This window comes from Mytilus californianus, unplaced genomic scaffold (assembly GCF_021869535.1).
Source record: "Mytilus californianus isolate M0D057914Y unplaced genomic scaffold, xbMytCali1.0.p SCAF_3, whole genome shotgun sequence".
NCBI lineage: Eukaryota > Metazoa > Mollusca > Bivalvia > Mytilida > Mytilidae > Mytilus > Mytilus californianus.
This window is the reverse complement of record NW_026262679.1, coordinates 119,198,320-119,223,038: the sequence shown is the minus strand read 5'-3', so window position 1 is coordinate 119,223,038 and position 24,719 is coordinate 119,198,320. Positions and strand designations below refer to the sequence as shown.

General features: G+C 32.0%; 1 long non-coding RNA gene across 7 annotated transcripts in view; it reads right to left on the bottom strand.

Annotated features, from left to right (window-relative positions):
- Positions 1–325: 325 nt before the first annotated feature.
- LOC127735970 (uncharacterized) overlaps positions 326–24,719 on the bottom strand; it is a 42,540-nt gene continuing 18,146 nt past the window's right edge. For 2 of the 7 annotated variants that reach the window (XR_007998673.1, XR_007998671.1), the window contains exons 2-3: positions 1,632–2,065; positions 326–439 (exon numbers count right to left, since the gene is read on the bottom strand). This is a non-coding gene — a long non-coding RNA (uncharacterized LOC127735970). The other 5 variants (XR_007998672.1, XR_007998674.1, XR_007998670.1 and 2 more) reach the window with 5 other exon arrangements.

Below are 24,719 nucleotides of genomic sequence, written 5' to 3'. Positions count from 1 at the left end.
TATTTACCATTTATGTTAATATACTTTGATCATTATAATCTCAAAAGAGGGACGAAAGATACCAGAGGGACAGTCAAACTCATAGATCGAAAACAAACTGACAACGCCATGGCCAAAAATAAAAATACAAATAGACAAATAATAGTACAGACGACACAACATAGAAAACTAAAGACTAAGCAACACGAACCCCACCAAAAACGTGGGGTGATCTCAGGTGCTCGGGATGGGTAAGCAGATCCTGCTCCACATGTGGCACCCGTTGTTTTGCTCATGTACAAACCCGGTGATAAGTCTAATTCGGTGTTGCTTATGTAATTACAAATCCGGCTCAACATATTTATTCTATACAATATACATGTGTGTATTTATAAGAAGCTTAAATGTGAAGTATGATCATCTTCGGGCATCCAAATACCAGCGTCTATTTAATAAAGTCCTGCAAAAACAAAACAAAAATAATATGAATAATTGATATTATATATCAAATTGATAAGCAAAATGATAAAGATAAGAAACAACAATTAGGCGAAAAACGGCGTTGAACGTTGACATTGCACCAGTTATCTCATTTTAAGAAAATATCCATGTATTCAGTGATCATCGACTTAATTGTATTGATATAGTCCTTCACTTGCCAATGCATGTTGTTTTAACACCATTTAATTTTTAGGATATAAAAAGCAATATTTTTGGGAGTGCTTTGCTACAAATCATCTGAAAATTTTAAAATGTGAGAAGAAACGATATAAGAACTGCTGAGATCATAAGCTTTGAAAAAAAACCAGCGGAAACTTCTCGTAGCTATACAATTATTTCTGATATATGTTTATTTCTATTATTTATTTACTTTTGCTTTTCAGAGGTTGTCACAATGCATGGTATGGCATTGCTCCTGATTATAGTATTGACGGCTATTTTTTTCCAAATGAAAGCAAATGAAAAATACTATTAGTATGAAGTTTTGTAGCCTTTAGAAAACCAGTTCATGTATTAATATTAATCAAACACCTACTGTTAATATAGAAAACAACTCATTTTATCGAAAAGACATTCCATCGTCCATTTAATAGATGTTTCTTATTTATCTATCTGTTTACTTATGAGTTTGAATGTCCTTTTGTTATCTTTCGCCTGTATTTTACTTATTCATCAACTAATGTATACCAATCAGAATATTCTCGTAAAAAAGAAACTTGAAACGAGATTTCATAAAAAGAAACAAAAAAAAAAAACACAAGTAGTTATTAAAATTCTACAAATAATTATGTAGCTTATAATTTTGTACGCCAGGCACGCGTCTCCTATACACAAGACTCATCAGTGACGCTCAAATCAAAACAGTTCAAAGGCCAAACCAAGTACGAAGTTGGAGAGCATCTGAATCATTCTATTAACGTTATCATTCAACAATACTGTTATTGGGTTTCAAAATAAGTTTTGTTAAATGTCACTGTAAATTTGTTCGTGTCAAAAATTGATAATCCAGAGAGATATACTGCTGCAGTCAGCAGTCATTTTAACAATCTCTCAATACTTGCTAATCTGTCATATTTCTGTTGTTAATTTAAGTTTTACTATTCTCGAATTCAAAAACAGCTTTTCATTTACAATTGATATTTTATATTAACCTTTTCGACCATATCCGGAACCAACGCCCTATCCACCATAATTTTTGTATCCAGAACCAATACCATAACCATATCCGGAACCACTGCCATACCCATATCCAGAACCACTGCCATACCCATATCCGGAACCAATGCCATACCCATATCCGGAACCAATGCCATACCCACCATATCCAACATTTCTATACCCTCCGTATCCAGAACCAATACCATAACCATATCCGACACCGCCGATTCTGCCCCCAGATCCACCACCACCATTGAATCTGTGATAGGAATTACAGTCGCCAGAGAACCCACACTCTAACCACAATCCTCTACCTTCTATTGATCCATAATGTTTCAGATTGTGTCTTGGACTATATCCTCTTTGTCCTTTTTCAGCATAAATAAGTCCAAAGAGGACAAACAACAGACACAATGTAACCTTCATTCTGGAATAGTATCATGAAAAATGAAAATATAGGCCTCAAATATGATGTTTTGTAATAATTTAAAATCTCTAAATCTAAAATAAAAAAACTTGCTTAACGATTGTCTGCTAATGATTTTTATTTTGCTCAATTGATTGAAATTATATACAGACTGATAGGTGCTAGATGACACACCAACAAATCAATACAGATTAAAAGCATTGACTTTGAGAAAATTAGATCACATCAGTGGAATTTTTTTCCTAATAGATTTATATTTTACTTATATCTATCAAAAATTATAAATAAATTTTATGCCCAAAGCATATCTGTTATTGTTTGGTTCTTTAAACAGCGTTGCATGCTCAATCCGAAATATTCTTCAAATATCTCGACAATGTATATTAGTTGTTTATATCAAAATGTATTATTATTTTTTATTTGTTTAATTGAAAGAATTTAACCCAAATATGTGAAATCCGAAAATACATAACAACTTTTATGCTCGAGAAAGTATACAACCAAACTATACAAAGAATAGATATTTTGTTTAGATGGAGCGGCCAACATGAAAAACATGCGATAGATGAAAACCGGAATTTTGGTAAGTATTTCATAAACGTCATGGTTTTCTTGTCTGATTAGTTAATTTATTTTTTCTTTTTGTGTATGAAGGTATATATTCGTCGTTGAATCTTTTGTTATTTGTTCACCTATCTCTGTAGCGCGTGCTGCTTTGTTTTGCCACGTTTCGATTTTTCTAGGGTCTTTGATTCTAGTTACATTATTTCTACATTTCGTGGCCGAGACTTTAACCTAAGGTGTCACCTCGGACCGAAAATAAATTGAACATTTTACTTGTGATAGAAGTTAACTAAATAAACAATTTGAGAACAATATTAAGACTGTTGGGCAAGTATTTTATCATAACTTGTATAAGTAATTGTCAAGGTTAACATGACCTTCATGTCAAAATATTGCAAAAATGTTTGAATATTTGTTAAATACTAATTTTCATTTATGATCACTTTGATCGATGTGAACACTTATTTGAATTCTACAATATAGTATTCTAAAAGTATTTAATGGTATACCTATAGTTTAAAATCATCATGGCGTCAAAACTTCAATGTTCAAATGACGCTAAAAGGTTTAGATACATTATGATATTGCTAACGCACTGTTTACAGGATACAACAAAGGAAAAAGAACTTGATAAGAATTAGTATTTAGCTTATTGCTGCATATATTGTAAGAACCTTAGCTGTGCAAAATCATCAAATGCGCAGCACGTTTGATCTGTCGGCGCACCCGATGTGACTGCATCGATTCCCACACTTTATTTTACTTGGTTTGTATTTCCTGAATTGTTTGATAAAAATATTTGAAAATCAGAAAACAACTGCTCCCTCTTATTAACCTTGAATGGATTACAATAAAACTAGTATTAGAGGAACCCCGAGAAACTTCTTATTCGACAGCTTTTTCCTTCATATATACGCAAATTTAAAAACAATGAAAAAGGTGTCTAGTCTAGAGTTTAAGGAAATCATTCTGGAATCCCTTCTGTAAACAATGAACATATGAACAACAATGAAACGGATGGTATTATTATTAATAATAACGGACAAGTTACTATACTTTTGAAATACGCGGCAATACTTAATTAGATTTCGGCACAGCACAGATTCTCTAAACGTTTGAAAATAATCAAATCATATTGTTTATAATATATTTAAATGATGATCTGATGATGGAAAGTTACCCCTGGGGTTCATTTTATGCAACTCTGCAAACGAAGAAAGCACATTTGAAATATGATATTCGAAAACAAACATGTCAACAATTAAAGAAACCAAATAACCAGTTACTTTGTAATACAACCATCTGGTTCTATCTTTCCAATTACAATGTAGATTTATTGGTCATAGTTTTAAATCAAAAGGTTTAAAAAGTTATATATAATGTTAGTTTTTTTTTTTTTTTTTTTTTTTTGTGAAAGACTGTGCATTGCCTAAGCAAAAGAATTCAAAAAAGATTATTTCTGTGGTTTGAATATTTTTTTTAATGGTTAAAATGTATTGTTACGCAAGTTAAAGTAAACATCTGGCCAAGAGTTCTGCCCAACCCGTGATAGAGTCCGTCTTGCACTTGCAGTGAGGGAAAAGAATGTTACTCCATCCTGCAGATCTCACTGTAAAGAAGTAGGTTCAGTAAGACCCCTTTTTGGCCCCAAAATATATCAGTTTTACAAAGTTGTTATAATGTAAACTTTTAGCTATTTATTGGAAAGTAGAATACTTCTGCTACATAAATATGGGCTGTTTTTGACAATACAATGCACATATATCTGAAACTAGCATCATTAAGTCATGCTAAATTACTGAAATCTTCACAATTTTAGCATTTGAGTTAAATTTTAGACGGTTTTCGTCTTAAATGGAAGTGGCCGCATTCGTGTTCATTCTTAATATTTAAATGTAAGTTGTATTTGATGATAATACATAACATATATAAAGGTTGAGGGTGAACACGGATGCAGCCACTTTCATTTTTGACAAAAACTATCTGAAAAGTGACATATTACGGCATATTTGAAAGATTTTTCATATTTAAGCTTGAATATGAGCGTCTGAAATGACTTAATCAGTTCAAATCTTTCACACAAACTAATTGAATCGACTGAAATAGACACTTAAGTATTGAAAAAGTTTACAAAATCTTTCATCAGATGAACCTGAAATTTGAGGCCAAAATAGACCCTTACCGGACCTACTCCTTTGAGATGAAGAATGGCGATATAAACGCTGTTTCTTCTCTTTATTAGCTTTTTTAATGTGCACGTTGTGATTTTGTGTGATGAATTGATACCCTTATCCTTTCTTTTCTAATACGGTCAAGTCATGACTTAGTTGGTATTTTCGTAAAATCTGTTTTACAGATGACAACGAACATTTTCTATTCTTTTTTATCGAATGGCTTCTGAAAACAAATCAGTAAATTTGATTTATTGTTACTTTTTCAGCCAAAAAACATATAAAGTTTTTTTTTTGTCAAATCAATCAAAAGACTGCGACAGATTATGACGAGTCGAAAGTTTTCATTTTCTGAGTAACGCCAAAATTATACATTGTGTGATGATTAAGAAGTTAGCGAGTTAAGTTTTATAAAGTATTATTTGTTATAAATTGTATTTTTTTCAATTCAAAATATAATTAAATCAAGTGAAGCCCAAACATACATGTTGAGAAATGAACTTTTAGCTTTAATTTTAATTTTATTCTATTTGTGTTTTGAGCAAACAAAACTTATGCAATCAATATACTAGTGTTCAAATAACTTAAAGTAATTTTGCATACGCGTCATCTGAAACTGATGTTATAAAAATGCATGGACACTTACTTGTATTCTGCTGTAACGACTGCTTAAGTGGTAATGAAAGTTAAATGTTCCGATTCTTTTATATCCCGCCTTAAACAATGAATATATTTTATGTTAATAAAGATGCATTGCCACCACACATCAAAACATGACAAATCGTTTGGTAGTATGTCATCATTGGAAATGAAAAGGAAAAAGCCTTTAACAAGGTAGAATCATAGTTTACAACGTGATGGATGGGTGAAAAAAAATTAATGTTCGAATGTGGTTATATATATCATTTTCTCAAGCATTTCTGGGGTAAAACAATCTTTATAACTTTTGACCACAAAAAAAAAAAGAAAAAAAAAAAAAAAAGTATTGGAAGAAAAACCAGACCATATGTATCATGTTAATAGACAAGGACATGTTTAATTATTCATCAAATATTGCATCATACTTTCATAGCTGAAAAAAACTGCTTTACGTGATACTCAAATCGTATTTTAGGTGGTATATTAACCAAATGAAGTTTTATTTGACGTTGTGGAAAAAGGGCAGTAGAGAGGTGATAGACAACTTGTATTCTTGCGTCTATGGAAAGAGGAGTATCAATATATATCATCAGAAAAAAGTTATTACATTAATCTGCAGCAATTTTGTTATATTTAAAAATCTTTGGAATAAGTTTAACCCTTGTAAAATGCAGAGTTGTCTGAATTTTCAAGGAAGTGTTCTGATATTCTGACGACAACGTTATTTTAAACTGAAAGCTGTAATTTCAACTATTCATCAGGAGAGTACTGGCTGATCAATTTTTCGATCTAATATGGTAAAACCTTCTTTAAGTGAAATATGACAAAAAAAAAACTTATCCTTGACATTTTTATAGAAACATGTTTTACAAATTATGATGATGTTTTACCTGTCATTATAAAATAAATAATTCAATGTTTCTATCAATGGCAAACATGCGACAGGGTTAAACTTTTTCAAATGTATATTTGTATGTTCTTGATTTCGATTGTCTCCGAACATTGTATACTGTGGATTCATTATTATTTGTGGGAAAATAATGTAACTGGAATTCGTGGGTATTGGTTAACAACAAATTTAAATGTTCCACAAAGTACGAATGTTCTGTTTGTATTCAAACTTTGTCAAAAACGAAATCAAATATCCACGGAAGTACAAGTTTTCCTCAATCCACGAAAATGGGTACCCCTTAAAATGAATAAATCCATCGTATACGTTAATAACCTACACTGTTCAACCAAACACTTTTCGTTGTAAAAGTGATCTCTCCTAACACTGCTTTTTCTTCTTATAACTATTCCTTTGACATTTTACATATTGCTTTCTTTTTAAATTGCTTGTTACATCCTAAGGATGTCGCAATCAATTTTTAACGATACGATTTGGTTACGCCTTATTTGAATTATTCATCTCTCTGTATTTTACATAACTGAGATACAAGTGTACCTCATAAACCGTAAATGAAAGAGACATAGGATGTATTAGATTTGAAATCGTTCTTCCACTTTAGATACAATTGAGGTCAAGAACATGTCAAGGGCATGTTTTTTTTTCCTTTACATGTATATTACTTCTCCTCAATGACCGTAAAATATATCGAAAACAGATTTATCTCTCAATTTTAAGTTGCAGTATTTACTAATTACAATGCATTCGATCGAAGTGTTCTGCTGACATTATATAGGAGTAAGGTTATTATTATATTTAGAAAAATATTCATGGGGATATTCACATACCAAAACATTAATGTGAAGGATCAGTATAGAATAAGTTTTTTAACATCGGAAATTAATAATTGTAAACCCGAAGAAGCAAACTATAATGCTCTTCATCGTCCAGTCTATAAAACTCATAAAACCTATAGTAGAAAAACAAAGGATTATAATCTGGATACTAAGACGAGCGTTTCGTCTGCATACGACTCATCAACGGCAATCGAATCAGAAAAAAACACACAAAATTGAAAATGAAAACTTCAAAAAAAAAAAAATATACGGATAAGGCTATCTCTTCGCCGCTGGTAGAAACTCTTAATGACTATGAATAATATCATTCACTGTGCTTATTCAGTAGGCTCTGGTCTATTACTATTCCAATCGTTTAAATAATTTACCAAATTGCAGTTTGATTACATCTCTACAAACTCATCAATTGGTAAAATATTTCAAGTAATTGCTTCAGTGATAGGTTGTAAGTGTGAAATGAGTGCAGTAAAATAAGGTTATACTTACTATCAACTTCAGTTAATTATTGTCTATGTCATGAAATTCAAATTGTAATTTTGATGTTTTTATATAATCAAATTTCTTATCTGCTTATAATAAAGGGAAATAATTTACATGATAATCAGCAAAATTTTGTTCTGTCAACTGTCAACTGCCTTCATATTGATATTTCATCAGTATTTTGTTCTAAACATTATTTCCATGATTATTAGTCCCCTACTGACGAAGTTGAAGGGGTCTTTATGTTTGCACTCAATCCTTCTATCCGCCACTCTCAAATCAGTATTCCACACTTTTATTTTCATCGTGCTTGAAGATATTGACTTGATATTTGTTATATTGTTTACACCATGACAAGTTATAGATCAAGTTAGCATTTTGTTCCAGTAAAATGAATTTTTAACCGGTAGGGGACCACAGAATATGTGTTAAACTGTTAATCTATATATATATTTAAGCTGATTAAAATTTTGAAAAAAAGCTGTTGAAAAACATATTATGTGACACATTCAAAGTTGTGTAAATCATACAGATTCCTATGTAAATTAAGAGGGTATCACCAGCCCAGTAGTCAGCAATTCTGTGTTGACATGAATTATCATTCATATGGTCAAAATTATACATTAACTGTTTTGCAAAAATTTGAATTGTTCAAAATACTAAGGATTTTCTACCCCTGAGGATTAGATTTCTTGTGAGGAATATTTGGCCAAACTTTTTATAATTTTGTTTCCTCAATCTCAATGCTTTTCAACTTCGTACTTAATTTTGTATTCAAGCCTCACTGATGAGTCTTCTTACGATAAAACTTGTGTCTGGCATACAAAATCTTCAGCCTGGTATCTTTGAAATTTTTTGTTTACAATGAGTGAATAAAAATGATTTCCCTTTAATGCCAGCAGATAAGTAATTGTTGTAGAAAAAAGTATCCAACTGACAATTACGCAATAACTTCCTGTTAGAAAAACAAAGCAATACGTTATTGACACACCAAACAATTGTAAGAACTAATTATTTATAAAATGTCATTAGGATAGAAGTTTTCATATCAAAGTCAGTTTTTTTAAACCAGTGCCTTATATTATAGTAGGTGATTAGTTTATTTCTTTTTCAATACAGAGACATTAAGTAAATGAAGTTGAATGGTAAGCATTACTTTTATTTCACTGCACTCACTTCATACTGACAACCTTTCTCAGAAGCAGTTTGCTAAAATATTTTACCAATTGATTAGTTTGTTAAGATAAATTCAAACTGCAATTTGGTAAACTGTTTGAGCAATTGGTATTGTGATAGGCTAAAGCCTTCAGGATAAGCACAGTGATACGCAATTGATTTACAAAAGATTAACATATCAAAGATATTGAATATATTTCAGCACGAAATTACTGACATCTGAGTTAGTGATAACCTCGGGGACGAAACGTCTCACAACAGTGGCATAGACCCAGTGGTTCGAAAATTCTCAAAGATACGCGGTTTTAATTTGAAATGCCAAGCTGCCTTTTAAGTGGATGGACGGCCACACCTAATATATAGATGAAAGGCATTGAAAAATAAAAATTCCGAAAAATTGTGCTAAATACGGCTAAGGTATTTTATGCATGGTTGAGAAAAACCTTGGTGGTTTAAATAATTCAGCATTCTATATTCAGTTCATTTGAAGAAAACTAGTTCACCAATGATATTGCATGTCAACACCAAAGTGTTAACTTCTTGGCTGGTGATGTCATGTGTGAAATTAATCAAAGATCTTTAATGGACACCAAATTCTCCAAATAAACGGGTGTTTGCTATGGCTGTCTCTTGTAAAACGGATTTGTTATGGGCTCCCTGATAAAGCGATATTGGTATGTACTGCTCTTAAGGGAAGGGTGTTTGGTATGCGCCGTCCCTGTTAAAGAGGGTTTGGTATAAACTGTTCCTTTTAAAGCGGGTTTGTTATGGGCTCCCCGATAAACGGAATTGGTATCTACTGCCCTTAAAGGAAGGGTGTTTGGTATGGGCCGTCCCTGTTGAAGAGGGTTTGGAATAAACTGTTCCTTGTCAAGAGCATTTTGTTAAGGGATTTCCTGATAAACAGTGTTTGGTATGGGCTGTACTTGTTTAAAAGGATTTAATGTGGGATATCCCTGTTGAAGAGGGTTTGGTTTGGGCTTTCTTGATAAATGGTGTTTGATATGGGTTGTCCCTGATGAAGAAATTTAGATAAGGACTGTCCCGAATTAAGGGTGTTTGGTTTGGCTGTCCCCAGTCAGGAGGGTTTCGTATGGGCTGTCAATAAGTCGTATGCACACTGAAATCGTTGTTTTGCGTTTATAATCACACTTGATATAATATTATTATATAAGTATAAAAATATTAACATCATAGATATATTACAACGAAACAAACGACGAATCTGAAGTACAGTTTTTATATTTTTATAGTTTCAACACGCATGTATATTTCTAAAATTATATTTTTGTCAATGATTTAAAATATTTGATATTATGGAACATTTTACAAACTTACCAAACATATTCCTTATGAACTAATATGTTTTTAAGGATTTTAACATATTTGCACTCAAAATGAAACAATAACAAGAAATTTTAAAAACTTTTTATGTAATAATGTTTTTTGCAAGTTTCTTTCATAATATTGTTTTGTTGTTACATATATGAAAAGATGTTTAACATATGTACATTGCTATACAATAATGATTTACTGCAAAGGCGTCATTCGGTTTATCGAAGACTTAGTACATTGCTCTACATTTATATTGATTTGCATAACAGAATTGTCAGTTGATTTTAGTAGGATGAGACGGTCCGGTCCGTTGATGTGATTTATTCAATAAATAAACTTTGAAGATTAATGAAACTAATATATGTCTATATATATATATATAACTCGTCTCAAATTTAGCCCAACAATGTTAGATCTTCAAATTTGCGATAGCACATTTTTGTTCTTCCCTCAGCGGGATTCGAAACCTTGCTTTTGTGACATCCCTAGACCACTCGACTACCTAGGCTACATAAAAATATAGTTTTATCTAGGGTTGTAACACAGTACATGATGTATAGTGGCAAGAAGATGGTGTACCTTTTAGGTCAGCTATTTTGTCTGTCGTAAAGGAAGATAATGTTAATTACCATGCCGACGAAAAACGGGAATACATCGACCACCAAAACCTATATATTTATGTAGCCTAGGTGGTCAAGTGGTCTCGGGTACTTGACACGGTGCAGGAGGTGTTACCACGATGTCACAGAAGCAAGGGTTAAACTCCCGCTGAGGGGAAGAACACAAATTTGAAGATCTAACATCGCTGGGCTAAATTTGAGACGAGTTATATGTATATTATGGTGTTCTGTCATAAAGTTGTCCCAAGTTTAGACGTATACATATATATATATATAATAGATATATAAGTACGTCTGAACCAGTGACAACTCTACAACAGATTTATTCATCGGATCACCAGCAGTGATGGTGATACATGGCTGTTTACATTCTGTATATACAACTCGTCTAAACATCAGCTCAACAAAGTTAGATCTGTAAACTTGCTTTCGAAGGAAGAACTAAAAATATGCAAAAGCAAATTTACAGATCTAACATTGTTGGGCTGATGTTTAGACGAGTTGTATATATAATATATATATACAAGTCTAAATTGAAAACAACGTTCAAACCTATGATTGCGTTGGATAAAAACCGCAAATTTAATACGTGTGCATGCAAAACAAATTTCTTGGTAGAGGGGTCTAAATACAACACAAACTACATTTTCAAAAAGACCTAAAAAGTGATAAAGTACATTTTAACAAAATGCATTTGACTAGCAGGTCGAACAACGGATGTTCTTAAACCTTGCTGAATGCCATTGGTGATTGCGAAATATACGGATCACCAGATGTAACAAAATGGATCTTCACTATTAATCTAATACCAAACAGAAAACAATAAACTTGCACAAAAGATGGTTTACCGCAAACAAAAGGTGCAAAAATTAGTACACCATATCCGGATTTCGAAAATTAATGTCTCTTCAGTGATGTTTGGAATGGAAACGGTATTTGGAAGGCCATATAATATACCTCAATTTAGGATAGACTCTTGAATAAACATATAAGTACGTCTAAACAAGTGACAACTCTACGACAGATGCATCCATTGGATCACAAGTGAAGTGTGATACACGGCTGAAAACACATATTATATTCATAATTACTTAAATATCAACACAACAATGTTAAATCTGCAAATTTGCGGAAGCAAATTTTTGTTCTTCCCTCGCCGGGATTCAAACTCGTGCTATTGGGTTATCGAGACATATATATATGATGAGTTTATTTAGGACATATAGTTTTAATTTTGAAATTACAAACTTATACTTTGAGACGTGTGAATTTTGAAGAGTCGAAATAGGATGAACGGATCATATAAACCCGAAGACAAATATAATACAAGCCCAAACGGAAAAAATATAAACAAGTCTAAATTGAAAACAACGTTCAAGCCTATGATTGCGTTAAATAAAAACTGCAATTTTAATACGTGTGCATGCAAAACAAATTTCTTGGTAGAGGAGTTTAGATACAGCACGACAACATTTTCCAAAAGACCTAAAAAGTGAAAAAAAATATATATATTATGAAGAAATAATGAGTAGGTGATCGTTCCTGTACACTTACACATAATTCGTGTATTGTGATTAGACTTTATTCTTTAATACCTACTAGAAGGTAACATCTCCCGAAACGTAATCTGATTACTATCAGTTATAGTTAGAGTATTGGACTAGGCGTCTGTACAATGCTAGGCGGTGTTGCCGTAGGAGTGAGAAGTGAAACTTACGGGTTCAAGCTACAGTCGTGGAGGAAGTAAAAAATCGAATCTTTTCTAACATTGTTATATTGATTTTCTAGGCACTTTATGTATATATATATAGAGAGAGAGAGAGCCTAGGTGGTCGAGTGGTCTAGCGCTTAGGGCATAGTGCAAGGCGATTTGGTGCCTCGATATCTCAGTAGCATGGGTTCGAATCCCGGCCAGGGAAGAACAAAAAATTTGCTTCCGCAAATTTACAGATCTTACATTGTTGGGCTGTTGTTTAGACGAATTATATATATATATATATATATATATATATATATAATTATCGACTATCATACCCAGATATATTAGTCAGTTCAGCTCACAACTAACATTTTCTCCATTAATTGATTTGTTGTACTTGTTCTCGTAAAAGTTAACAATGTCTTAAAGTACAAGATTAGGGTCAATTTTCAACTTCACACTAGTAATAGGATTAACTTATGTTCTACGGTTTTCATGTATATTAGGCAATTTCAAAATGGAACAGAAAATGTTACAAGGAATCCCATAATGATTCAAAATTGATATCTTCATCGGACTACACAAACCTAATGCAATATAGTTTTACAATTGAAATTTACAATGCATAGACATTTTAAGTCAATATACTTTCTATTGTACCGATCACTACGAGACCGTTATTGGTCAATACAATGAGAATAACTTAAAGTGCATGCACTGAGTTATATGCGTATACATGTTTGTCATTGAATGATTGAAGAACTCAATTGAATTATTGCATATAAGATATCTGGACTCTTCCTATGCACTGGTTTATATATAGTTATTTCATATATACATATTTCATATATACTAATTCATATCTCTATACACTATAATATAATCACAAAGCTTAACAGATATATGTCGATTCACAATAACTATTTATACCATACTCTTCTCTATCATGTCTACATTATCATATTTTTTATTCTATTTACATCGGCTGCCTTCAACACTTTCTAACACCCATCAAAGTATCATTCCTCTCTTAACCATAACATTATGGGACAGAATATAAATAAACAACCACATAAAGTATACGATATAAAATGATCTGTTGAAAGTCACACCTGCATCATACACTCAATCTAACGGTCATTAGATTGTCTGCTTCAGTTCATAATAAAAATTTAACATGCAATTATTCAGCAAATATGACATTATCAATTCACTATCGGCAATTAAAAACGGATAACAGATGAGATAAAATGAAAAAAAACAGTTCTAAGACAAATGTTTTATGTATATATTTTAGAGTTAGATTGAGAGTGTATAAATGTAATTACAATTTTAGTTTTTCATATATTTTATATTTTAAATGTGTTTTATTGCATGTTTTAACTATAGAAGAAGAGTGCTAAGTCTGGTTTTCATGCAACTTGTACTCTACATAAGGGAATTTTCTTCAATTGAGGGCATTGCAAGAGAGTCAACTATATATACAATAAAGCATGATGTCAATAGTTTAGAAATTGATTTAAATATTAGATGTACGCCACAGTTAAGATGGAAAAATCATAAAAATGTTGATGGGTGGCTGTTCAGTCCCTAAAGTTTGTGTTGAATTGATTTATTATTGATATTGTCATAATAATAAAATAACTGTTTTATTACAAAATACTCAGGATTTTTAACCAGGAATATATTACCGGAGCTGTATTTGGAATAACCTTTTTGTAATTTTGGGTGCTCAATGCTCTTCAACTTCGTACTTAATTTGGCATTTTGTACTGTTTTGATTCGAACGTCACTAATAAGACTTTTGTAAACGAATCTCTCGTCTGGCGTATACAATTTTAATCCTGATATATAAAAGGTAATACTAGGCCACTGAAAGCTGAATTTTTAGTTCAGTCTAGGTGGCCGAATGGTCTAGACCGCTGGACACAGTGCAGGCGGTGTTGTCTCGATATCTCAATAGCATGAGTTCGAATCCCAGCGAGGGAAGAACAAAAATTTGCTTCCGCAAATTTGCAGATTTAACATTATTGTGCTGATATTTAGAGTAATTATGAATATAATATGTGTATTCAGCCGTGTATCACCTTCACTGGTGATCCAATGGATATAATATATATATATATATATATATATTGTTGTTTTTATCAAACGCAATCAGTATAGACTTGTTTATATTTTTTCGTTAGGGCTTGTATCATATTTTTCTTCGGGTTTATATGATCTGTTCATCCTATTTCGACTCTTTGAAATTCAAGAGTCTATCCTAAATTGAGGTAAATTATATGGCCTCCCAAATACCGTTTCGATCCTTAACATCACCGAAGAGACATTAATTGTCGAAATCCGGATATGGTGTACAAATTTTTGCACCTCATGTTTGTGGTATACCATCTTTTCCGTAAGTTTGTTGATTTCTGTTTTGAATTACATTCATATTAAGATCCATTTTGTAACATCTGGTGATCAATTTATTTGGCAATCGCCAATGGCAGTCAGCAGAGTTTAAGAACATCCGTTGTTCGACCTGTTAGTCAAATGCGTTTTGTTAAAATATACTTTTTCACTTTTTGGTCTTTTGGAAAATGTTGTTTGTGCTGTATTTAGACCCCTCTACCAAGAATTTTTTGTACATGCACACGTATAAAAATTGTGGTTTTTATCCAACGCAATCATAGTTTTGAATGTTGTTTTCAATTTAGACTTGTTTGTATATATATAAACAAGTCTCAATTGAAAACAACGTTCAAACCTATGATTTGTTTTCAATTTAGACTTCTTTATATATATATAAACAAGTCTAAATTGAAAACAACGTTCAAACCTATGATTGCGTTGGATAAAAACCACAATTCTTATACGTGTGCTTGCAAAACAAATTTCTTAGAAGAGGGGTCTAAATACAGCACAAACAACATTTTCCAAAAGACCAAATGAGTAAAAAAGTATATTTTAACAAAACACATTTGACAAGCAGGTCGAACAACTGATGTTCTTAAACCCTGCTGACTGCCATTGGCGATTGCCAAATAAACGCATCACCAGATGTAACAAAATAGATCTTATTATTAATTTATTACCAAACAGAAAACAATAAAATTGCAGAAAAGATGGTTTACCGCAAACAAAAAGTGCAAAAATTAGTACACCATATCCGGATTTCGACAATTAATGTCTCTTCAGTGATATTAGGATTCGAAACGGTATTTGGAAGGCTATATAATTTACCTCAATTTAGGATAGACTCTTTAATATACATATAAGTACGTCTAAACAAGTGACAACTCTACGACAGATGCATCCATTGGATTACAAGTGAAGTTTGGTACACGGCTGAAAACACATATTATATTCATAATTACTTAAATATCAACACAACACTGTTAAATCTGCAAATTTGCGGAAGCAAATTTTTGTTCTTCCCTCGCCGGGATTCAAACTCGTGCTATTGGGATATCGAGACATATATATATATGATGAGTTTATTTAAGACATATAGTTTTAATTTTGAAATTACAAATTTTATACTTTGAGACGTGTGAATCGTATCAACACACATCATTCACTAGCCAGAGTCTACTTCGTCAGCTAAATCAACAATTATTTACAACAGGTGTCTTCGATCACCATATGGATTTGATTTTTATTGTAGCAATAATAGTTTTTAAGGCTTTCTCTGTTGTTCAGAGTTTACATGTAAACAGTTCGTTGACCAGTCCTTAGATTTGAACGTGGATGATGTAATATGTGAATCTAATTGTCGTGTAATCTATAAAAGTGCGACATATTTTGTCAAGGAGTACCTGTTAACCTGTAATCAACAAATAATATTTGGCCATATCAACAATTATATGCTTACGTAAAGTTCAGAATATCTACGGTAAAACAATATCATAACCGATCAGTTATTTCATGATAAAAGCTTCAATACTGTCACACAAGGTCGAATTCAATACTGGTAATACAGTTGATATTCTTTAAAAGGATAAATACTACATATTAAAATTAACAGGTTATTTGTAATTAGTTTGTCGCGTTAATTATTAGATGCTTTACTACGTATTTCAAAATCATTTATATATGTTTTTTACACTTTCACTATCTCGGAATAGTTTGGAGACACTAAATTCGTTACAAGTGAATCACTTGTACAGGCAGTCTTTTTCTTTGGTGAACGTATGATTTGTTTTTTAGTTTGAAATCTCTTTTTGGAGACATGTTTAGTCTGCAAACGTTGTTTTTTTTTCACTCGCGGTTTGTTGTCTCAGATGGCCAAGTGAATACCCTATAAGCATGGGCTGTGCCAGTGCTCAACATGCCGATAAATGAATAAAAGTGAAGCGTAGGTATACTTGAGTCATCTATTGTCGAGCTACATGTCACGCATAGAGAGGTATTTCGAAGTTACGCAATATTTGAGATTGTTTCATTTTATACTCAAAAGTTCTGTTTCTGTTAGATGTATACTCAAGTGGCTCGTTACTGTTTTCTGAACTGCTATTCATAGTAAAAGGTTAACGTTATTTAAAGTTACAGTACTACATGTACACTCTGTCGTCATGTGCAAGTGTCGCGATATATGCTTGAATTATGAGTAAGGGCATTAAGGGCCAGTTTTGACCGAAGAAAATAAAGTTTCTGAGCACTTTAAAAATTTATGCAGTTTTCATAATGATGCCACTGCTGGTGGACGTTTTGTCCTCGGGGGTATCACCAGCCCAGTGATCAGCACTTCGGTGTTGACATGAATATCAATTATATGGTCAATTTTATAAATTTACCGTTTGCAAAAGTATGAATTATTCGGAATACTAAGGATTTTCTTATCCCAGGCATAGATTACTTTAGCCGTATTTGGCACAACTTTTTGGAATTTGGGGTTTTCAATGCTCTACAACTTTGTACTTATTTTGGCTTCCCGACTATTTTGATCAGAGCGTCAGTGATGAGTCTTATGAAGACGAAACGCGCGTCTGGCGTATCAAATTATAAGCCTGGTGGTACCTTTGATAGCCGAGAAACAACAAAATGATTAAAGAGAAGCTTTATAATAACTATTGACATAACCTCACAAATATGAAGTTGTTTCTTCAGTGCGCACATACTTTTCCAATCTAATATATATTTAAAGGTTGGTATAAAACAAGGCAAATACGCACACAAATTTCGTCATGGTTTGTTGCCATGGTAACTCGTTAAATCTGAAATTTGTTTTTATTTTCTGAACACCGTGTACCTGAGTGTAGGTCGGACAAATCGAAGATTATGTAAGGAAACTTTTTAATTTGCTCTAGTTGTTAGATATGTGTTTCAATAATTTGTGTTTTATTACAAAGAAACTTTCGCATGTTGCAAGTAAGGCAATTTTTTTTTATCAATTTGTATTGTGTTTATTATATTTTTAAAGATACTACAGATTCTGGATATTTGCAATAAAAATTATTCATTTCATATTACTTTGATAGTAAACTAATCATAAATATCAGGATTGAATTTTGAATTCAAAGCTTTTTTCGCGATGAATTTCTTTATATTAATACCTCTTCAGTCTTCCGTATTTAATACAGATGTGTAATGTTTTAGCATCGACTCTGATTTCAGCTGAGGAAAGCTCATCGCTCGTCAATTCTTTGTTTATTCAAACACGGCACATAAATGTAAATAAAGTGTCATAAAACGGCTGTCATTCGGTATATCGAGGAAAATGATCATTTAAGAATATATAACGGTGGTCAAGCATTGAATTTGATCTTGAGAGATCTGGTATCGGATCGTGAAAGGTATTAACTACTATACTGCTAAATTGTGAAAATATTTGTTGTGTTATCAACAGGCGGATAATCCGAAAAAAGAAACATGCCCGTCATAAAGATTTAATGTTCTTAATAATACTATGCACTAAGGTAAAGAAAAATGCATTACTTCGGCGACAAATAACCTTATGGGAATCATTAAAGCAAATCACGTTTTCGATCTACAATGTCACATTCCAATAAAACAATTAAATATTTTGTTGATTTTTAATCAAAATTGATCGTGAAAGATCAGGCATCGCCTTATTTTTATCGTGAAAGCAATGCGTGATCAGACAACACTATATAGGTTTTGCTTACATTTAATCAAAAAATTAATACAGCTCGGCGTGTCTTATACTACATGTATAAAGACAGGAGTTTTTTTTTTAAATCGTATCATTTATTGTTTCCACCACCGCTATTTAGATATTGCGTTGCATCGAAACGTTTTATGATGTGGATACTAAAAAAATGCAAAAAACAAATCGTTAAAGTACATACAATCTAATGTCTTTCCTCTTGCAATAAACTCAAATGATTTGACTTTTCTACCCTTTAAACAAGTATTCCCCATTCCAAACTAAAATATTAATTGAAATAATTGGTCCTACTTTGTTTCATAAAAAAGAAAGGACAACGTAGATTCAAGTATCTTGTCTTAGAAAGTGATGAACCGCACTTAGTGAAAATATCACTCTGATTAAAACAAAAAATCTTTTTAAATTTATATTATCAAGATGCTTGATTTCTTGATTGACCACATGTTTGTAACGTTTGGAGGACGTGTTTAAAAAAAATGTATTTCCCATTGGAACTAGCTGTGTTCATCTTCCTCCCTACTTGTTCCTTTATTCATATAAGTCTAACTTTATGGACTTGCTGCTAACAAGGAAGCTTTTAAACCAAGAATTTCAAGTGGTGAAGTTGAAATCGTCCCTTCATAAATTTTACGGACACCATCACGAGTTGGTTGACCGTTACGTCATATCCGTTTCACAGGTGACAACGGATATGTTCCAATTGCCGTAATTACAATCCCGTCCCCATTTCCCGAATGTGACCTACCGAATTAGACTTATCACCGGGTTTGTACTAACATGAACAAAACAACGGGTGCAACATGTTAAGCAGGATCTGCTTACCCTTAAAAGCATGTCCCTTTTGTATCCCTCGCCTCTCTTTTTATACACGAGCTTTTTAAGAAGAATGAAAAAGGATGCTATCATTATCCTTTCACTTCAAATTCCGCTATATAGACGATGTCTTCTCACTAAATAATTCAAAGTTTGGTGACTATATTGAACGGTGGACCTGAGATCACCCCTAGTTTTCGGTGGGGTTCGTGTTGCTAAGTCTTTAGCTTTTTATTTTGTTTATTGTTTGTATTTTGGTCATCTTTAGTTTTTGTCATGACGTTGTCAGTTCGTTTTCAACTTATGAGTTATGTCCTTTTGGTATCTTTCGACTCTGTTGTTCTCTCAATGGTCAAAGCTACGAACTGATAATGATAACTAATCAAAAGACCATTTTTAAATTACAATAATTATTTTGAAATATATTCAATTTAAAAGTAAATATAATACTTCTTGTATGAAATTAATCATACATTTTGACGGTCATTTCGAAAATTACAGCCAGCGGATAGGTTTTGACACCACGAATCAATTCAAAATGTTATATAAATTCAAATTCGATAAGATGCTTCTCAATCTTTGTGATTTTGTTGTTGATAAAATCTGTATTACCGCAGTTCGTACACCGATAATCAACTTACAATAGCTTAATATGCTTAATCTAATTTTCATCAGATCCAAAAAGAAAAAGTGTTTCTTCAAATTTGTGATTTGGTTTTTTTTTCAAAACTATCTCTAATCGAAAATTTGACTCTGAGAAACAATCTGGAATTAATCATAATTTGTTAATTTTTGAAGAAAAATACGTTTTGTCTTAATGCTTTCAAGAGACCATGTGTAATTCGGTTATTTTGTATGAATTCTGATTTATTTTGTACATCGTCGACATCGCAAAGTCTGAAATATACTTTCAGTGGTGTGGTTACACACATTTTATAAAATCTCACGTATTGTTGAAATCGTCGACATTGCAAAGTTTACAATGTAATTTCAACTTGCGAATAGTCTTTTGACCAGTTAATTTACCGTTTGAGTCCTTTTCCCGACTGTGACATTTTGACTGAGTCAAGATTTGCATGACAGGTGATGCACTCATAGCAGGAGACGTTTATCCTGTTGATGTTTCCGGTCTAACTCCTTTCAGGAGTTCATGCGATTTCCTCAGATTTTTTCTTTGCATCACGTTGCAAAATTACCTATAAGTTTCATTCGATATTCACGCCATCTTAAAATTATTACGTAACAAATATCGGTTTTCATTGGATGCCTGTTGATGAGGGAAAGATTATATGGGCTAGATTGAGATTTATAATTGGGAACACGTTCCCGAAAGGAGAAGATATTAAATACGGACATAGTCACAGTAATGGTATTCAAGATTCGATCTGATACCCGATCAATGAATAATTTTGCCTGTACTTGTTTACCTTGCTATATAATGTTGAATCAATTTCTGTTGATAAATTAGAAGAGGGACAAGTTTCAAAATGCACATCTGACTATTTATGCATATACACCAACACTTAAAGTACATATAACCGCCAGTAATTTCAAGAAGGTTGTCAGAATATGTGTATACAATTTTATAAAAACCCGTAAAATATCGTTTCATCTCGGCCTCTATTAAGTGTACTACTACTAATATTTCAGTGCTTTTAACGAGTTCTTTACTATTACAAAGAACTTATCATTTTGTGGAATTAACCATTTTCTAAGTGCAAAATATTTTTTGCTTTTGATGGTTCCTTTGATTCGGTTGACAGTTTTGACTTTTCAACTCTTTATACTACACTTCCACACAATCTTATCAAACAAAAGTTTTCCTATTCAATTTTAATTTAAAAATGGCCGTTTGATAAATCCGATTGCAAATTTATTTGCTGTTACTCATATATAAAGCTTTTTCCTCAAATGAAAACGGTAAATATGCTAGATATACTTACTAGAGGTGTGATAAGATGATTAAAGTCATATATTTTCTCCTTGACAACATTTATGTACGTTTCGACAATAACGTTTATCGACAGATTGTATGTATCCCTATGGACACCAATTGTGCCCCTCTAATAGACAGTTCCTGTATTGTAATGAATCACAGTTTATGGTGAAACTCAATAAAGACCTGTCTAAATTCCATTTAATTGATAAATTCAACAACACTTACAATAAGGATTATCTTGATGATATTTTGTCGCCAGACAATCGAGAATTCTCTAAATACACTGCCGACATTTACCCAAAGGAACGTAGCTTAAATAAATCAAATATTAACAGCAATAAGTGTCCTTTCCTAGATTTAGACATTTCAGTTTTACACCAGAAACTCCACACATAAATTTACGACAAATGGGATGATTTTTCTTTCCCTATTGTTAATTTTACTTTTTTTGGATGGTGATGTTCCTTTCGCACCATCATAAATGTCTGTAGTGACGTTTAGGATTTCAATGAGCGTTATCTATGTATTACACTGATAAATTATTAAGGAACGTTACCACAAATTACTTAAAATTCTTCCACAGATGCAACGATTTGGTTTGCAAGTTTGCAACCGACTGTACCTGTAAACAACTTATTTTAGACGGGAAAGCACATTCTTAATTTTACGGTGATGTTGTTAACCGAACCCGGAAATTTATAAACGATCCGGGTAAACTTATCCATCCTTAAAAAATACTTATTCTAAAAGATTTCCAATTCAACACTGTAATTAGATCTTTGAATATTTTTTTTATGGTATAAATATTGATTCTGTTATCAGTAAATTAAAACCATACCAAATGGTATTGTTATACACATATGCACTTTCACGGTACTACAATCTGTCGATTCCCATATTTCGGCGTCGCACAAGGTCATGTTTTTCTCTGACTGTTAATGAAGTCTTTAAACTAAATCCATTGTATGTTGGATGTGTACTGATTGGTATATTAGTCTTAGATACATGATTTCTTTTATAAGTTGTTAACACTAATTAGTTTGTTTAACAATCAATATTTTCACCATTTAGACAATTGTTCATTAGTTAAGGTCTATGTTTATTTTATAATTAGGGAAGTAATTCACAGTAATTAAATATTTCGTTTAAAATTAAAAAAAACAACAACAAAAAATATATTTATAAAAGTAAAGTCAACATTAAGTTAAAATAATTAAAAATTGTAAAAGTCAAATTAAATGGACTTTTTACATGTATACTTATATTTAATTCATGGAACAGTTACTGCATATGCTAGAATCTTTTGTGACTTCTAGTTGTTTTTCAAAATGTTTAATTTTTCTATTCACCAATAAAATTTTCAAATGTAATGTGTAATTCAAGGCATTACTTTGCAAAAGTAATTGTAATATAATGCATTACTTTGATAAATGCATGTAATTGTAATTGTAATATAATGCATGGTTTGGTCAAAGTAATTGTAATATAATGCATTACATTGCAATGTAATTCGCCCCATGCCTGCTTTGAGCTAGCTGTCAGTTACTGCGAGTACTCTCAGATCTGTACTTTGTGTCTTTTTTGTTGTTAGGGATGTTTAAATACTCTGTCACGTCTGGTTTGTGTTTTTGTTAGATGTTTTTCTGCTTTGTATAGATCTGATGAGATAAGCCATTTTCAACTGATTTTTATAGTTTGTTCTTATATTGTGCTGTAACACCACTGTCCCAGGTTATGGGAGGGTTGAGCGCTCACAAAAATGTTTAACCCCGCTACATTATTTAGTGCCTGTCCCAAGTCAGAAGCCTGTAGTTCAGTAGGTGTCGTTGGTTTATGTCTGTCATACTTGTTTTGCGTAAATTGTTTTGTTATTAATTAAGCCGTTAGTTTTCTTAATTGAATTGTTTCATATTTTTGATGTCGGGGTCTTTTTTATCCGACTATACGGTATGGGTTTTTCTCATCGTTGAAACAAATAAATATAAAAGAGAATGATATATAAAGTAAACAGCTACGTCAAGACCACATGATACACCCGAATCGTTCATTAGAATAATTGTGAGAAAATCTGAACTATCTATACATCTAATAATAACTTAATTGCATTGATGTATAAGAAAACATGCATGAGGATATCCACATACAAATAAATATTGCGTCAAAATTAACTGTTAAAACTCCCTTTACTTTATGGAACGAAAAACTTTAACATTTTCAAATACAAAGTGTTTCTAGATTCACCAATACCAACAACAGTGTAAAGTGTGTAGTTAATCCAAACATTCTGGATCTAGAGTATGCCATGTAGAATATTACCATAAGTCTCATAACTGTGGAATGACATCAAAATCAAACGGTATCTCTGGAATGACGACATATAAGAATTTTAAAATCAAAAGGATGTTTTCGTCTATCAATTCTAATGTTTCGTTTTAGTTTTGTGGGCATTGGTTAAATCCAATTTAGGTATTCATGGACATACTACAGTATACCATAATACACCCATCTAAGACGAGCTTATACGGCCACACTTATGAATATATGCACAAAGGGGATAATTAACATCTTTCTCGTACTTAAACAACCATATAATCCACATCTTACTTAAAATTATGATATAGCGAAGCACTCCGACGCTTTTTAGAAAGCTAAAACTTGTTTGTATTACCTTGATCGGTATTCTTAGTCAGTTTATGAATTTTTAACATCAGTAAACTAATATTGCTTTAATTTACATCTTCGACATCTCGGTGTCTGAATGTACTCTTGATATCGTATTTACATCGTGTTTTCGTTGTTTAAACGCTCATGTATTGTTAAAACCTTCGAATTTTCAAAGAAAGTCTACAATGTACTTTCAGAGGAACTGACTACCACGAGGGAGCAATATAATCGTGCATCAATTGAAATACTTAAAGTTATTAGTCGGTAGCATATTTTTTCCCATTTGCAGACTAGTTTTACAAAATGATGTATAATTGCTGTAGCTTACAAATAAGATGTATGGTTTTGACACTTTATTCAATTTAAACATTGTGAATGATGATCCTCTTAAATATGTTCGATTTTTATAATTCTGTCTCAATTAAACTTGTCACAGACTTTCAGCATGAATAAATTATATTCTCCATGTAAAACGTTTGTCTTGTACATTTGTACTTAAATAAATTGTTATAAGTTTGTAAGCACTCTCATGTGTTAAAGTTGTTGAACTCGTCATCTGTGTAGGAGTTAGATTTGTCTAGTACATGGTTAGTAAAGTACATGTTATCATCCACAATTCTAAATACGCCTTATGAGTAAACATTTCCTATAAGACATACATGTTTCTCATAAAGTCAATCTTATGGACAAAGG